The sequence below is a fragment of the Myotis myotis genome, unplaced genomic scaffold (genome assembly GCF_014108235.1).
Source record: "Myotis myotis isolate mMyoMyo1 unplaced genomic scaffold, mMyoMyo1.p scaffold_m19_p_2, whole genome shotgun sequence".
Classification (NCBI taxonomy): Eukaryota; Metazoa; Chordata; class Mammalia; order Chiroptera; family Vespertilionidae; genus Myotis; species Myotis myotis.
The window spans coordinates 184,025,051-184,038,050 of NW_023416324.1; the positions used below are offsets into that span (position 1 = coordinate 184,025,051).

General features: G+C 41.9%; 1 protein-coding gene across 1 annotated transcript in view; it reads left to right on the plus strand.

Annotated features, from left to right (window-relative positions):
* The window catches only part of SPATA16 (spermatogenesis associated 16), a 200,709-nt gene that overhangs the window by 136,793 nt on the left and 50,916 nt on the right, over positions 1–13,000 (plus strand).

Here is a 13,000-nt window from a genome sequence, read left to right on the forward strand (position 1 = left end):
ATTTATTCATCCAAAAACACATTTTACTACCTACTATGTACCAAGTGTTATTCTGAATTAAGACAGGGATTTTCATATACTGAATTAATGGCTCTTAATAATAAATAGCATGTTAAGCAAAATCTCTAAATGTACATACCTAATATCACATCCTCCTACTAAGGCCCCTTTATTCCTTTTTTCAGGGTTTAGAGGCCACATCACTGATTTATAGAACTAATAATGTATTCCATTAGTGATCACTTTCATATGCCAGGCATTCTACATCCATTACCTCTTGTTATTTCCATAACTTATGAAGTGAGTAAGATGATTCTCATTTAGAAACAAGAAAACAGCAATCAGAGACAACAAATAAGATAACAAATAGCTTTTTTCCAAAGATGCACAGCAAATAGGTGGCAGCAGGCCTTGGATTTGAACCCATGTCCTTGTCATTGAGCTACACTATTTCCATCTGATAGGAGCAGAGATGTGATGGAAGCATTGAATTTAAATCCTATGGAGTCCTTTTTAAAATGTTCTACTACACCTCTAGATCTTCAGAAGAAACACAGGAAATAATCTAACCAGTGATGATTAAATAGTGAATCCCTAAGGAACAATGAGAATTTGAGGGCAGAGAAAGGGAAGAGAAGAAAGTACAGTGCGTACTATAATGACCATTCATGCTTATTTCATTTGAACACTTTGTCAGGAAGTAGAGAAAAATGCTTTAGAACTTACATTCTTTGCTAATTGTTATAAATCATTTTTTATTTTATCATGGATATCTTACAGAGGGTTGGGGGAACATTAATAGCGTACAGAAGTCATGTCTATCTAGTGTCATGGAAATGAATCAAATTCAGCTATTTCCATGTTATTCTCAACTCTGTTGGTAATGAGAGAGATTCATGGAGGAGATCACCAGTTTGCCAACCCTCTACTGGGAGCATGAATTTAGTTACATGTAACTTGCTTCACAGAGAAGTCATGAAGATTAATTAATTAATACTTGGGGAGCACTGTTGTCACTGATGGTTTAAAAACAATAATAACATTAATGAGCCGGATTCATGTCTTGTGTAACTCTATCAAAGCTGTTATCAAGATGAATTATGATCCATTGGCAAGATGACTCATGCTAAAGGAACTTACACTTTGGAAGAGAAGATAATTATAAGTTATTAATGATTGTTTCTATTACTTTATAATGACTAATTCCTGGAGTATGACAGTGCTATACGAGAACCTAGAGAGGAAAGGCACAGGAGGAAGGAGGGGAGATAGAAAAGGCAATCTAGACTTTTCCATTTCTTTGGGACTAATTAGGTCCTTTGCTCCGTAGAACCTGTACTTTGAGCTAACAAGGCTATTGCACTGGTGACATTACTTGTCTCTGTTGCAAATGATTAAAATGTCCTCCCCAAAGCCATTGCTGGAATGATGGTGAAACCACTCTTGCTAACTGTATGGGGCGCAGTCTTAGTAGTATGGCTTCTTTTCCCCAGGTAATTCCAAGGTCAGTGAAGGCACAAAGCATAAGAAGAGAGCAGGTGAAATGTTATCTTTAGCATCTGGATATCTGATGCAGGAGGTGGCAGGTATGGTAGGTATTCAGTAGCCAAGGGCAATAGTTAGAAAGTGAGTCACACAAGAGAGATAGGTCCTAGAAGAGTAGCTACCACCTTTTTCTGGCACTGCCCAAAAACCAGGGTTCTCCTTCTGTCCACCTTGTAGATAGAATTTAAGTAGCTTCTATCCTGCCAAAAAATTTATTCAGTTTTATATTTCAACAAATCATCATGTAGCAGGTGTAACTAGACAATCACACAGCAGATGTTTAAAACATGGGACTCTTTTTTTCTCTTACCTGCACATATTCATCTTTGGTCTTCCCAGAATCAAAAATATATTCTATCTCATCATAGGGAGTCTCAGTCCCATCTAATCATTTAGTGTCTCTTCAGTTAACTATCCAATCCAGTGCTTCTCAACCTTCCTAATGCTGCGACCCTTTAATACAGTTCCTCATGTTGTGGTGACCCCCAACCATAAAATTATTTTCGTTGCTACTTCATAACTGTAATTTTGCTACTGTTATGAATCGTAATGTAAATATCTGATATGCAGGATGTATTTTCATTGTTCTCAACCCACAGATTGAGAACCGCTGAAAATTCACTAGTTTTCTTCCCCATTCTTTTCATGGGATTTTCTTCTCCCTCTGGTCTGGTTTCAACTTCCACAGAACTCAGAAATACCCAGTGTCCAAAGGTGTCTGTGGGCATGTGAGGAAAGAGTCCTGTTTTGGAATCTGGTGCAGGAGGATACAGCGGCTGATTGCATGACTAGAGCTACTTGAAATCAACTCTGCTGGCTTGAGCAGAGCCAGTGACAGGCTCATTTATGTGGCATATTAGATGACTCAAGGGCACCTATATGAGTTTCCCATGCTGCCTCATGGAGTAGATGCTTCTTTATATATACACCCCAACCATCCCTGCCATACACATTGGCCCAGCTTAGAGCCACTCTTTTGAGATTGCTTCTCTTTACAGAATGCTGGTTTGTGAACCCAGTCACCTTTTGAATCTTAACACTAGAAATCCTCTCTTCTCTATTAGTTATTGGAGATAGTTTTAGCCCTCTCTCTGATTTTCTATGTTATTCTTCCATTTCTCTTCTCCCTTTCTTCATACACCAGAATCCTAAGATCTTCAGGACAAGAAGAGGATCTACAATGAAGATGGGCATTTTGTTCATCTATTCATATATTCACCACTTATTGAGTACATATATTCTAGACGCTATTCTAGGCAGTGCTAGAATATACCTGCTCCTAAGAAAGGATCTGACTTTATTAATTTATATTTCAGGTTATATCTTTCCTCTCTTCTAAAGAATATTTTCAATTAAAACCTAAGTTCTAATTGTGCAGTGGAAGGCTGACTCTAATGAATGATAGAGGAGAAAACAGACACGGGAGCAATTTGGAAATAGAATCCTTGCCACCAAAAATGGCAAAGACTGACCAGGTGTTTACCAAACTATTTTCCCCCTCATGCATGCAACTAGAATATATTTCAGCCTTCCTTACAGTTATGTAAGGCTTGTGACTAAATAATGGCCAATGGAATATGGACAGAAATAATGTGTGCCACTTCCAGGCCTGGCCCATAATACCCTACCATACCTACCATACAGAGCTCTCTTTCCTTAGCCACTGACTAAGTGGATAGGACCATGAAACTAAAGAAGCCACAAAACAGAAGAAGCTTGGATCCTTGAATGAACATGTGGAAGGTCACCCATTGAATACCCACAGGAGCAAACAACAAAATTCTCTTGCTGTAGATCACTGAGACTTGGGGGTTGTTGTTTGTTGAATCAATGAGTTTTATTCTAACTAAGTCACTGCTTCACTGCCCTACATCAAAACAAGTTGTGGGAAACTGTTTATTGCCTTCACTATCTGATAAGCATAGACAGAGAACTCCCCCGAAACCGCCCCCCACCAAGGCTGGGTGCCTTTGAAGCCCTAGCAAAGCTCGGAGCTAGGCGCCACCTCTGTTTGTCCAGACAGTGGTGGCTAAAACTACTCCCCCATTTATTATTATGTAAATCCTTGCTGATGGGCTAGTCTGCTTGTTACTAGGGGGTCACCTGCCTAAGGGCTATGCTATGGGGGTATCCCAGATCAATAAAAGCTTGGTGAGGCCTGAGCACTGGGGAAGTCCTTCGGGACTTGCCGCCTGGTCCCCCAATATTGCAAAATTATCTCGTGTCTTTTTCTCTCATTTGTTGTGCGGCTCCTCTTTCAGATACTGAACCCTACTCCACGCAGAACATGGAGGGAGTCTACTCGACACAAGTAAGCAGCTTACTACTCCAATTACAATATACACAATGAATTCATGTGAACTTAGTGACTGAATAAACACGCCTCCATATGCAATCAACTCGATCCTCAGGAATACTGCGAGTCTGTGCACAGTCTCGTCTCCCTCTCATTCACTCGTCCTTCTGCAGGCAATTACAGATGGATGCTCTCATGCACATTTGTTTGGACCCACCCAGAAAGATACCATTTCAGGAGAGACACTGGTGCTCCATGAGAGATAGAACACAATTAAGTAGTTTTCATGGCAGCCAGAGAAATTGAAGCCGTAGTAAGAATTTCTAAAGTATAGAGATCATCTAAATAAACAGTCAACAATGAAGGTCATAATATTCGTACCTCAGAGATCTTGGATGAGGAGTCTACCTATCAAAGTTTTCCTGGATAAGTAGTTATTATCATTAAAACTTGGAGACTAACACATTTAATTCCCCCAGCAGGGGCTGGCAGACAAACCTCCAACTCAGAAATTCTGCCCAACTCCAGGTCACCTTCATCGAGCCTAGATAGTATTGAATTCATTACTCCTTGATCTCATGACAGTGCCGTGAGCCCAGCAATAGCTGGCAGAAGTGGTAGTGATGAGCAGGAAGAGATCTTACGATAGAGATCCCCCACGCGGTGTATTCTCTCTAGCCAGCTCCCAATTCACAGTCCCCCTTGTCAGGGATTTCCACATGAAAAACAGATTCAAAAGGAAAAACTATAAAAATAAGTCTTTTTTAAATGTATATAGCCTTAAATATTTTTAATTTATTTTTATTGAATAACCAAATAAATTAGTGATTTATAATGAGGGAAAAAAAACCCATTCTATTGCCCTGATAAGCTCTATGAGAGTGATGAAGGAAAGTTAAAATTCAAATTTGCCTTGTGGGACAACCAGACTTATACATCCTTAGGAACACACTGTGCATCCTTTGCTATTTTTGAAATATAGTGATACCTACCAAAATCTTAAATCCATATTATAATAGAATTGTATTGTATTATGTTTCATGGAGAAAAGATTACTGAATTTTTTAGCAGTGTAGCTATCCATTTTTCTTATTTAAAGAAAAATCCAGTTTGATTCATGCAGAATAGTCAGAGTATATAAAACAAATAATAATTCACCAACCCCAGAATTATTATGTTTTCACTTATAAAGATTTTTCTTGAGATTTTTATTCATATATGCCAATGAAATGATGCAATTCTGTATAATTCTTATTCTCGCATGGTTGTATTTTAATAATAATAAAGTAATACAATAAGCATATCCTGTCTTCTCTTGATGAAAATATCAAGATTTATTTGCTAAATAAATAAATATTCAGTAATGGATTTGTGGTTAGTAATGTTTATTAAAAAAGTTTTCTGGATAAGATATCAATTACTTTAACACTTAGGTGGATGGAGTTATATTTTGTCTTTTCAATGTAATTTAACTCCCAAGAGTAAATATGTCTGTTCAGAGAAATAATGCATTGTTTTAAAATAGACCTTTAAAAATTGCTTTTCACTGAAATGTATAACCTTGTGCTTGTACAGTCATCATTTACCAGTAAGGATAATACATTCTTATGCTCTCTAAAACATGAAGTTAAATTTTCTCATTTTATTCTTTCTTTTTAAAATATTATAATTTTATCATGATCCAGAGTTTTTAAGATCAAACTATTTTCCTCTTTGTGAGTTCTTCTCTCAAATAGAAGTGGTTATGGAATTCAAGAAACTACATCCCCAATATTATTATGAAAGGGTTACAGTCAGATTGGTTATAAAGATGATAAATCATCTCATATTTGCACCACAGAATTTTTGTTAGAAAGAGAGAATCATTCCCAAAGTAACAAAATCCTCATATATGGAGCAAAAGTCTCTATTTTTAAAATATTAAAATGTTGGATTTGGTCGCTTTACTAGTTTCTCAAGTTCATATTATCCATTACCAGTTATTCCAGTCTGGAAAAAACAACAACACTTCATAACCATTTCAAAACAGACAGAGCTAATTCAGGGAGTAGGAGGTATATATATATATTAAAACTTTATTTTTTTCTGAAATATGGACTTATGCTGTCTAATCAGCCACTCTGTAGTAATATTATCGCCAATCATTAGGCACTGCCATCTAATAAATCATGCAGCAGAGCATTAAAATCCCTAAAGACTGCACTCCCAATCATATAAAACAATGTCTCTACTTTCTCAATTTTAAATTCCACATGTGGATTTGGCACAAAATTAGAAATTTCCATTTTGTAGTGTGATCCTTTTTTAAATTTAGTTTTGCATATTCAGCATTTGAGTCCTATTTTTTTTTCTGCTTTAATACTTGACTCACAGTTAACTTACACTCTAGTGGTGTTTCTTGGGGTCCACAAAAAATCACTGCATTTCACACCTAAAACAAAGCCTCATCAAAGCATTTGTATTTTTTCTTTTATTTATTCTTAAAAATATTTTTATTGTGAGACATTACACATACTAGTATATAAAAATTCATAAAACAAATACACAGTTTAACTACTTATTACAGAACTAGAGGCCCGGTGCACTAAAATTTGTGCACTTGCGGGGGGGGAGGGTCCCCTCAGCTCGGACTGTGCCCTCTCGCAGTCCAGGACCCCTCGGGGGATGTCCACCTGGTGGCTTAGGCCCGTGCCCTGAGGGATTGGGCCTAAGCTGGCAGTCACATATCCCTCTGGCAGCCCAGGAGCCCTCAGGGGATGTCCACTTGCCAGCGGGGAGCAGGGCTAAGCTGCAGTCGGACATCCTTAGCGCTGCTGAGGAGGCGGGAGAGGCTCCTGCCATCACTGCTGTGCTGGCAGCCATCAGCCTGGCTTGTGGCTGAGTAGAGCTCCCGCTGTGGGAGCACACTGACCACCAGGAGGCAGCTTCTGCATTGAGAGTCTGCCACCTGGTGGTCAGTGTGTGTCATAGTGACCAGTCATTCCCAGTCCTTCTGCTGTTAGGGTTAATTTGCATATTACCCTTTTATTATATGCCTGGTGCATGGGTGGGGGCTGGCTGGTTTGCCCTGAAGGGTGTCCTGGATCAGAGTAGGGGTCCTGCTGGGATGCCTGGCCAGCCTGGGTGAGGGGCTGAGGGCCGTTTGCAGGTTGGCCACAGACCCTTCAGGGTGGGGGGTCCCTGCTGTGGTGCCTGGCCAGCCTGGGTGAGGGGCTGAGGGCTGTTTGCAGGCTTGTCAAGCCCCTCCCAGCAGGAACCATCAACCCTTGAGGGTGTGGCCAGCCTGCATGAGGGGCTGATGGCTATTTGCAGGCTGGCCACAGCCCCTTCAGGGTGGGGGGTCCTACTGGGGTGCCTGGCCAGTCTGGGTGAGGGGCTGATGGCTGTTTGCAGGCTGCCAAGCCCCCCAGCGGGGACCCTCACCCCATGAGGGTGTGGCCAGCCTAGGTGAGGGGCTGATGGCTGTTTGCAGACTGGCCACAGCCCCTTCAGGGTGGGGTGCCTGGCCAACCTGGGTGAGGGGCTAATGGCTGTTTGCAGGCTGGCCATGGCCCCCAGCCACCCAAGCTCCCAGTGGAGGCTTTCTGGAAGCAGGTATCTGGGATTTATTTATCTTCTATAATTGAAACTTTGTTGCCTTTAGTGGAGGCCACAGCCGACCAGGGCAGGCAGGAAGCTTGGCTTACTCCATTGCCCGGTCAACCAAGCCTCCTGCTTGCTCCAGCTCCATGGCTGCCGGCTGCCATCTTGGTTGGGTTAATTTGCATATAGATGCTCTAATTGGCTGGAGGGCGTGGCTTGGGGGTGTAACGAAGGTATGGTCACTTTGCATGTTTCTATTTTATTAGATTAGATGAGCATCAAATCAAAAAATAAAACATTGCCAGGTCTTCACATATCCTCAACTGGCCTCTTCCCAATCCGAAAACCACTCCCTACTCTTCACCAAAGTAACTACTGTCCTGAGTCTTAGAATACTAACTTCCTACTTTTCTTTATAGAGTTAACACCTAACTATGCATTTCTAAACCCTGCACTTTAATTTGCCTGCTTTGAAACATTGTAAATAAGAAATCATAAAGTAGATATTCTTTTCTATTTAACTCTTCTTGCTCAATATTTTATGAAATTTATCTATGCTGCAAAAGGCTTTAGTTGGTTCATTTTTATTGGTATATAATATTCCATTATGTGAATAGTCCAAAATTAATATAAGTATTCTGCTAATGATCAACACTTGAGTTGTTTGTGACTATTACCAAAAAAGCTATTATGTCGACTCTCTCTCTCTCTCTCTCTCTCTCTCTCTCTCTCTCTATATATATATATATATATATATATATATATATATATATATATATATATATAACAGGACTGGAAGTAGAGTTGCTGAGTCATATGGCATATATATTTTGCCTACACTTGTTGTTTTATTTTGTTTTGTTTTTAATCGCCATCCTGATGAGTGAGAAGTTGTATCTCACTGTGGTTTTGATTTGCATTTCTTAATGATTAGTAATGTTGAGCATCTTTTTATGTGCTTATTCGCCATTTGCATATCTTCTTTGGAGAAATGTCTATTCAAATCTTTTCCCATGTTTTGTTGTTGAGTTGTAGGAGTTCTTTATATATTCTGGATAGTAACCCTTTATGAGATATATTATTTGCAAATATTTTCTACCATTTCATGGGTTGCCTTCTCACTCTGTTAATAGTGTCCTTTGATGAACAAGTTTTAAATTTTTATGACCTTCAACATATCTACTTTTTTCTTTTGTTGTCTGTGCTTCTTGTATCATGTTTAAAAATCATTGCTGAGTCCAATGTCATGGAGCCTTTCACCTGTGTATTCTTCTAAATTTTTAATAGTTTTAGCTTTTACATTCAGTCCTTGGTTCTCTTTGCATTAATTTTTGTATATAGTGTAAGGTAAGTGTCCAACTCCATTGTTTTATATGTGGATATCCAGTTTTCCCAGAATCAGTTATTACAAAGACTGACCTTTCTCATTGAATGATCTTGACAATCTTGTCAAAAATCATTTGACCATATATGTAAGGGTTGATTTCGGGGATTTCTATTCTATTTCTTTGGTCTATATGTGCGTCTTTTCCTTGCTGTTGCTTTGTAGTCAGTTTTGAAATCAGAAAGTGTGAGACTTCCAATTTTGTTCTTTTTCAAGATTGTTTTGGCTCTTCTGGGTTCATTAAGATTCCCTATGAATTTTAAAATGGACTTTTCTATTTCTGCAAAAAAACTTGGGATTTTGATAGAGATTGAATTGAATTTCTAGATTGCTTTAGGTATTATTGATATCTGAATATCAAAGTCTTCCAATTTATAAACACAAGATGTCTTTCCGCCTATTCTCTAATTTCTTACAGCAATGTTTTGTAAATTTCAGTGTATAGTCTTTAACTTGCTAAGTAACGTTTATTTCTAATTATTGTATTATTTTTGATGCTATTATAGGTGGAACACTTTTTTCAATTTCCAATGTTTATCACTCTTACACATGACATTATGTGGATATATATATATACACTAGAGGCCTGGTGCATGAAAATTCATACACTCGGAGGGTTCCTCAGCCCAGCCTGTGCCCTCTCACAGTCCAGGAGCCCTCAGGGGATGTCCAACGGCCAGCTTAGGCCCACTCCCCAGGGGCCTAAGCCACAGTCTGACCTCCTTCTGCAGGAGGCTACCCCAGCGGGCCAATCTGGGGACAGCAAGCTGCCGGCCCCACCCCAAATCACCCCCCTGTGGTTGCCAATGGCCTCTCTCTGCAGGAGGTGACTGGGTGGGCAATCAGGGGATGGCACCAGCCCTCATCGCACAGCCGCTGGTTGCCGCTGCCTCCCCACCCTATCACCATCCCCTCCCTCTGCCCGCTGGCACATGCCTTGGCTGGCCTGGCGCCACCTGCTCACTGGCCCTGCCCCCCGCTGACTGGTCATTCCGTCGTTCAGTCAAATTGCATGTTACACTTTCACTATATATGATATACAGGTTGGGACAGAAGTAGGTTTACAGTTATGAGAACATGAAACACAGAGTTTATTCTTGTATTATTATTATTTATTAATTACTAGAGGCCCAATGCATGAATTCATGCACTGGTGAGGTCCCTCGGCTTGGCCTGCACTCTCTCACAATCTGGGACCCCACAGGAGATGTCAGAGGCCCAGTGCACAGATTCCATCTGATCCGCGCAGGCCAGGCAAAAGGACCCCACCAGTTCATGAATCCATGCACCAGGACTCTAGTATGCATATAAGATCATTGGTTAATCTCTTCCCGCCCTCCCCCCAACCCTCTTTCCTCTGAGATTCATCAGTCTGTTCCATGTTTCCATGCCTGTGGATTGAGTGCATGTCATAGCTAACAGTCAAATGGTTGAACGGTTGCTTAGGCTTTTATATATATACTAGAGGCCCAGTGCACAAAAATGTGTGCACTGGTGGGGGGTGGGTATCCCTCAGCCCCACTTGTGCCCTCTCACAGTCTGGGACCCCTCGGGAGACAACGATCTGCTGGCTTAGGCCCGCTCCCGGGTGGCAGAGGGCAGGCCTAAACCCTAGGTGCCTGCCCCGCAGCCCCTGGTTGGGCTCAGAGCAGGGCCGATCAGGGGGTTGGGGAGATCCCCCTACCATGCACAGAGCAGGGCAGATCAGGAAGTTGCGATGCCACCCTAAGTCACGTTCAGGGTAGGGCCGATTGGGGGGTTGGGGCACCGCCCCCGTCACACTCAAGGCAGGGTCGATGGGGAGGTTGCGGCGCCACCCCCTGTCAGGCACAGAGCAGGGCCAATCAGGGGCTTGGGGTGCTGCCCCCTGTCACTCACAGAGCAGGGCCCATCAGGGGGTTGGGGCGCCTTCCCCTGTCACGAACAGAGCAGGGTGGATAGGGAGGTTGTGACCCCACCCTCTGTCACATACAGAGCCGCAGGGCGATCAGGGGGTTTGGGCGCTGCCCCCTGTCACACTGCTCCAAGGGCCAGGAGGCCTCACGGCTCCACTGATCCCAGTGCCGGGAGGCCTCACGGCTCCGCTGATCCTGGGTTCGGGAGGCCTTGCGGCTCCGCTGATCCCAGTGCTGGGAGGCCTCGCGGCTCCGCTTGACACCGGGGCAGTAAGGCCTTGCTGCTCAGCTGATTCCAGTGCCAGGAGGCCTCACGGCTCTTCTGAACCCGGGTTCAGGAGGCCTTGCGGCTCCGCTGATCCTGGTGCTGGGAGGCATATTACCCTTTTACTATATAGGATAGAGGCCTGGTGCACCGGTGGGGGCCGGGTGGTTTGCCCTGAGGGGTGTCCTGGATCAGGGTGGGGGTCTTGCTTAGGTGCCTGGCCAGCCTGGATGAGGGGATGATGGCTGTTTGCAGCTGGTCACACCCCCTTCAGGGTGGGGGTCCCCACTGGGGTGCCTGGCCAGTCTGGGTGAGGGGCTGAGGGCCGTTTTCAGGCTGGTGGGTGACTGAAGCTCCCAACCTCTCTTTTATTTCTTTTTTCTTTTTTATTCTGGGATTTTATTTACCTTCTATGGCTGTCACTGGAGCTGAGAGCCGTCTTTAGCTCTGAGGCTCGGTTCCAGCTCTGAGACCTCGGCTGTTGAAAGCAGGTTTCTGGACTTTGTTTACCTTCTGTATTTGAAACTTTGTTGTGACTCCAGCTCTGAGATCCCGGCTGACTGAAAGCAGGTTTCTGGGGTTTTGTGTAGCTTCTATATTTGTAACAATGTTTCTTAGAGAGCAGCTCAGAGCCCAGCAGGCAGGCGGGGAACCTGGCTTCCTCTGTCAGTGGAGCAAGCAAGCCTCCATGTTCGCTTCAGCTGCCTGGCTGTCGGCCGCCATCTTGGTTGGCAGTTAATTTGCATATCTCGCTGATTAGCCAATGGGAAGGGTAGCGAAGTTACGGCTAATTACCATGTTTCTCTTTTATTAGATAAGATATAGACTAGAGGTCAGATGCATGTAAATTTGTGCAAGAGTAGGCCTTCCTTCCCCTGGCTGCCAGCACCAGCTTCCCTCCAGCACCAGGACCCAGGCTTCCCTCATCCGGCCACCAGCAGGCACCAGGACCCAGGCTGGCTTCCCTCTGGCCACCCACAGTCATCTGGGACCCAGTCTGGCTTCCCCCGGGCTGCCCGCAGGCACCCGGGGCCTGGCTGGCTTCCCTCCGGCCCCGGCTTTGTCATGAAGGACATCCAGAATGATGTCTGGTCTAATTAGCATATTACCCTTTTATTATTATAGATTGTATCACTTTCCATATGTGTAACTGCAAACCTACTTTTGCCTCACCCTGTATATATTCTTAAAATATATGTAGAATTGTCCTCCAGTTTTTCTAAGAATCATATAAATGCTATTTTTACCATTGGCATATTTCTGCATGTTTCTTTTATTCAATATTAAACTTGTAAGATTAGTCCATGTTTATACAGTATACTCTACTTCATTTATCTCGAGTGTTTGTGTGATCTACTTAAAATTTATATATGAAATCTAATATTACTAGTCATTTAAGTTGTTTCCAATATTTTGTTATTACAAACAAAAGTGGTATGAACATTTTTGTATGGTCTTCTTGTACACATGTTCAATAAATTCTCTGAAGCAAACACTAAGGAATAGAATTAATTTCTGAATCATAAAGCATAAGCATCTTTAACTTGTTATACATTGCCAAATTGCTTATTAAAGTGGTTTTTTGTTTCACCATCCAAATACAAGTACAAGAGTGCCTATTGATATATATCATCAGTCTAGTATGTCAGATTTTTTTAATTTTGCCAATCCATGAATGGGAAATGGTGTCACACATTTTTAAAAAGCAACTATTTCCCTGACTATTAATCAAGTTGAATATGTTGTGTCACTCATTGACCCATCGTTATATTTCCTTAAATGGTATACAAAATTGTTCTCAAAATTTTGCAAATTTATAAAAATGGCATTTTTACTTTTTATATATTTCTGTAAGTGACATGTTCATATCCTTTGGTCATTTTGTTTCTGAATAGTTTTATTATTGATTTTTTTGAGAATTTTATATCTTATTCCAATCAAAGGCATGTCTTTTCTATGTTTTCTTTTGATGAACTAAAGTTTAAATTTTAATGTTATTTTTTAAAATTTTAATGACATGCCTTTGTCTCATT